Below are 4,733 nucleotides of genomic sequence, written 5' to 3'. Positions count from 1 at the left end.
GTGCAAGTGGTGGGGAGGTTGTGTAGCACCCGTATTTTAGGGTTAAATTTTTGTTTTTGTTTTTATTTTATAGTGAAATTATTCTTTCAATTAATGATTTATTTTAAACCAATGACATTTAAATGTGGAATTCTAAAATTTATGAATTAAATAGGAATATATTTACGGCATATGGTCTCACTTTATGAAATAAATGGGCGTTTGGATAATTAATCATTTCAATAAAAGTGAGGCGAACATTTTAGTAATTGTTAGTCATTATGTAAAGTTGAGTACAAAAGAAAAAGAATATATATATTTTGTATAACAAAATGTTCAACCTAGGTGATATTTTTATGAAAGATTTAGATAAACAATTCAAACTAGATGGGAATTACCTGCGCCTTTGGCGCCTTGTTTTTTTTTTTTTTTTTTTCCTTATTTCCAGTTGTAGCAAAAGTTAGAACATATTATAATATTTATGAAAACATATTACATATACTGCAAAATCTTTAACGCATCAAAAGATAAGTAGCTAGCTAGCTAGTTTTAGTGTTAAGTGCCAACGTTACGCCAGTCACCCAAAGATTGTTGTTATCTATATCTTTTTTCTTTCAGCAAGCACTAAGAATTGGGTTTTATAGATAGATACATACATACATATGGATTTTGTACCTCCTCCCTTTCTCCCCTGCATTTATAACACGATAAAAACTCTCTTAACTTTATTTTTTATTTTATTTACAAAAGAAAAGAAAAGAGATAAAACTAATTTTCCTTGGGATAAATCAGGATGTGTTGATGGAATCATTACTAAATTCACTAAATATATTCAGCCAATCCTCCCACTTACCATCCTCTCGTTCTTTAATTTTTTTTTTTTTTTTTGAAACTTGCAGCTGTGGCTCCATTTTTTATGACTTTGGTCCCTAACCAAGTAAAAAGACTTTTTTTCCCTTTGCCAGTATTTTTTTCCTCTCAAGTATGTTCATATTGGCATTATATTGAGTGCTGAAATATACTCACTTGAATGTAATGCAGATTCACCCAGAATGCATCAATAAGCACATGCAGTTTTCAAACCTTAACTTAAAATAAAATTAATTACTAAGTAAATAAGGAAAAAATGTAGAAAAAAACTGATAAATGATGAAATAAAGGGAAAAGTCAGGACCTGAGGTTGACTTTCTCTGAGTAGAATGAAAATTTCTCTCATGGACGAAGATCTGCTAATGAAAGTTCTCCTTTTGCCATTTCAGTTGTTGTCATTCCTAAAGACCAATTATCTACCTGCAATGAATGAATCAAAGTCAAACTAAAGTCAAACACAATCCGAAAAAGTTCTATTATGTACCTTGCTCCAATCATGCATATTGTAATTTACGTATTTACCCCCTCCCTTTCCCCTTTACCTTCCAAAAAAATGAGGATCTAACAAAATTTACTTAAGGAAACTACAAATTATCCAAATGGTTTGATTGCCACATCATCAACTTTCTGTTAACCTGTTGCATAATCATAACACCATAAACCCTATCCGCAAAATACAATAGAAACCCTTTGACTTATTAGGTCAAAATTAAAATGATTTTACCTGATGCAATCATGATGACAATGGAAACAACCACCAATTGAATTCTTGAGAAACCTCCTAAATTTCCAAGAATCTCTTGGAGCAACACTTTCTGACATTCTACTTCTCATTTCATGAGTTTTCATTTGTTCCCCTCTATGCTTGTTCTAGACCTTATCCATAGATGTTAACTTCTTCTTCTCCAATTTCATTTTATAAACAAATCACTCATTTTTCATACTACCCATACAACAAAAATCATTCATAATAAAAAAAAAATTAAAATTTCATTCACAAACCTCAAGTTTGCGAATGGATGCCTCTGCAGTTGCATTTTGTAAATTCTCCTAAGCGGTAATCCTTACTTCCTCTTTCTGAAGCCTAAAAATCACCACAAAAACAATACCATGATTCCTGTAATTAGTGTGTGTGTGTGAGAGAGAGAGAGAGGGAGGGAGAGGGAGATACCTAGACAATTTCATACCTCCTTCTGTGGAATTCCACATCAAAGATAAGTCATTATAACTTTTTTTTGGCCTGTTATTATTCACTTCATCTTGTGTCTTTTTGATTTTTTTTTGTCATCGTGGCTCCTTTATCCACGTCAACATCCCTGACCTCCAATCTTGAAGAATGGTGGCTTCTGCCCTCAAATGACCACTAAGTGGCAGTGGTAATAGAAAAAAGTTGTTTTTATTTTATTTTAATTAATCGCCAATTCGTCGCATAGAGATTGAATTTCTTTTCTGCAATGGCCTCTTCATGCACACCATTTTATTAAGAAAAACTAATTAAAGTGGATGTTATATATATATATATATATATATATATATATATATATATATATATATATATATATATAATATAAAAGCAACTATGTAAAATTGTAAATGTATTAAAGTAATAATTAAGATTAGGTGGTTTAGTGGCTAGAGCCAATGCACCTAAAGTGTCCATGATTAGGTTTGTATTCCCTCCAAAAACTATGAGACATTTTCCAGTTGCACGACATACCCAAAATCTAAATTGCCTGTGGTTCAAATGCTTGGGTGGATTAATAAATTTCCAATCTGCAAAAGCCAAGCTTTCCAAAGAAGTCAAAGACTGGAGCATCACTTCACCATGCTTGTCAACTGTCAAGAAGTTTTGTCCCTCTGAACATTTATCCATATAGTTACTGAACCTGAAACTGCAATAATCATTCATTAATGTCAATGTTAGCCGTACTTGGGACCATAAAATATAACCATAAAGTCACTAATCTAAAGAGTAACAATTGACTAACAAAATAACTCATAAATAAGAACTTTATTCTTTGGATAATTGTAACTGAAAAATATGCATATATAATAAGACTAAGAATTAGAAGGTTGATTCAGGAAACTAACCTATGACAACCGGAAGCAGAGCCAGAGGTGGATTCCCATCTGATTGTTCTTTTGCAACCTATACATCACATGACATCATATCAGCTTCTTCTTACCATACCTATGGAGAGAGAGAGAGAGAGAGTCCGTTCATGCACACCGATACACGATTCACCTGGTTAAAATGAAACGAAAGTTTTATGAAATTAAGATAGGATCGTAAAATCGGAGACCATGATACTGAAATTTGAGAAAACACCTTCATGTGGCATCTGTAACATTTGATTGTTGAGAACACCCAATCAACGATTGTTTAGGGCTAAGAGTTTAAAAGGTTCAGTCAACACGACGATGGTTTGTGTTTACCTTCAAAATTGATACGTGGAGCAAAGGCGCAACACCATCACGACTCCAACCCACTACCCCCGCCGTCAACAGTAGTAGCAACGCCGACGCCAGTTCATTCAGATGTGAACAGTTCCGACATCAGCCAAAAATGGTATTGTGCTTCTCTTCCTCGTATCAAGGTCTGTAAGATCGTATTCAATCATGCACTGATAAATGGAGTAGAACTAATCTTCCCGCTTCTTTGAAGCATTTCATCAAGCAGTTGATGTGCATCTTCAAAACTGCCAATTATGAACAAAAAAACCAATCTAATAAGCCCCAAATTAGTTTCTTTTTTCACAGACAAGGTTTGTCCAAAATTACATATGAGTTCATTATGTCAAAATAAAATCATTAACTTAAAGATGGAGTAGCTGAAGACGGCCTCCGTAGAAGAAGTAGAAGAGGGAAAAAAACAAACCTTAAATCGACATACATGAACTCTGTCACTGTGGATTGGAAGTGCAGTCAAAGGCGGTGGAGAGGAAGTGATAAATGTGCGACGTTTGAAATCAATAGCAAGAAACAATACCCCAGCTTCATCAAGAATGAGACGATAATGATTTAGGATTTTGTATGTCTTTTTCTTTTCAAGCTCTCGCCAAGCCTTAACCACATGTTCTTTTAGTTTGCGGCTGCCATAGAACTTGTCATCCACTGTGAACATATAATGAAAATATACGTAATGAACATTAGAAGCAATCCGAATTGAGAAATCGTAACATAAACATAGCCTAATTCCCAAACTTCAAATTAAAATTAACCGACAAATTCATATCGCAGCAGCAACAGCAGTACAATAATCGTAATACTTTTGTTATGTTCTAGTATGACAGTGTTTTATAGTAAGTATGTTGGTATGTAATTATGTATACTTCTTGTTAAGTATTTTAGTACTTAAAAGTATAAACTCTTGGTTAGAGTATTTTAATCCCATTGTATTTATAGTTAGTATAACTTTTATGAGTTGATATACTCGATTCACTATAAAAAATGCTCTGATACCAATCTGTCACACCCCAAAACCAAGAACGGCGGAAACGTTCTGGGGCGGAAGATGTCATGTATAGTATCATAACAATGCAAAGTAGTAAATACGAAACAACATCATCTATTGTATTAATAGTATAATTTCATACAAGTGTGTTCTTTAATAGTAATAAGACACTAAAAATGAATAATCAAAATAAAAGACGAGTCTTGAAGATGCTCTGTCTTCTCAAAACCTGATCATCGGTACCTGTCTACTGGTGACCTGAGAATACAAGTTATTTTGAAAGCGTAGATCAGCATTTAAGCTGGTGAGTTCATAAGTATTTAGTGTCAATGTTTGTATAAGTTTGATGAAAAATGTTTGTATTTGAACAATGTAAATGTTTGTATATGTTTGAAAACTCCTAGAAAATTCTATATTTTCTACTAGTATA

At 33.1% G+C, this 4,733-nt stretch overlaps 1 long non-coding RNA gene across 17 annotated transcripts; it reads right to left on the bottom strand.

Annotated features, from left to right (window-relative positions):
- Positions 1-427: 427 nt before the first annotated feature.
- LOC145052883 (uncharacterized) lies at positions 428-4,059 on the bottom strand. 17 transcript variants are annotated; one of them, XR_013684262.1, is made up of 10 exons: positions 3,728-4,053; positions 3,286-3,548; positions 2,941-3,094; positions 2,567-2,741; positions 2,021-2,310; positions 1,574-1,933; positions 1,392-1,484; positions 1,154-1,269; positions 1,006-1,062; positions 428-670 (listed from the first exon to the last, which is right to left on the bottom strand). It is a non-coding gene; the product is annotated as an uncharacterized LOC145052883 (long non-coding RNA). The 17 variants fall into 17 exon arrangements; XR_013684265.1 differs by having other exon boundaries at positions 1,154-1,484; positions 1,574-1,752; positions 1,852-1,933; positions 3,728-4,052; XR_013684264.1 differs by having other exon boundaries at positions 1,154-1,484; positions 1,574-1,746; positions 1,852-1,933; positions 3,728-4,052.
- Positions 4,060-4,733: the final 674 nt, after the last annotated feature.

This window comes from Lactuca serriola, chromosome 5, assembly GCF_051521515.1.
Source record: "Lactuca serriola cultivar US96UC23 chromosome 5, Lser_US96UC23_V15, whole genome shotgun sequence".
Lineage (NCBI taxonomy): Eukaryota > Viridiplantae > Streptophyta > Magnoliopsida > Asterales > Asteraceae > Lactuca > Lactuca serriola.
Note: the sequence above shows the minus strand (reverse complement) of the source record. Positions and strands in the feature narration are given on the sequence as shown.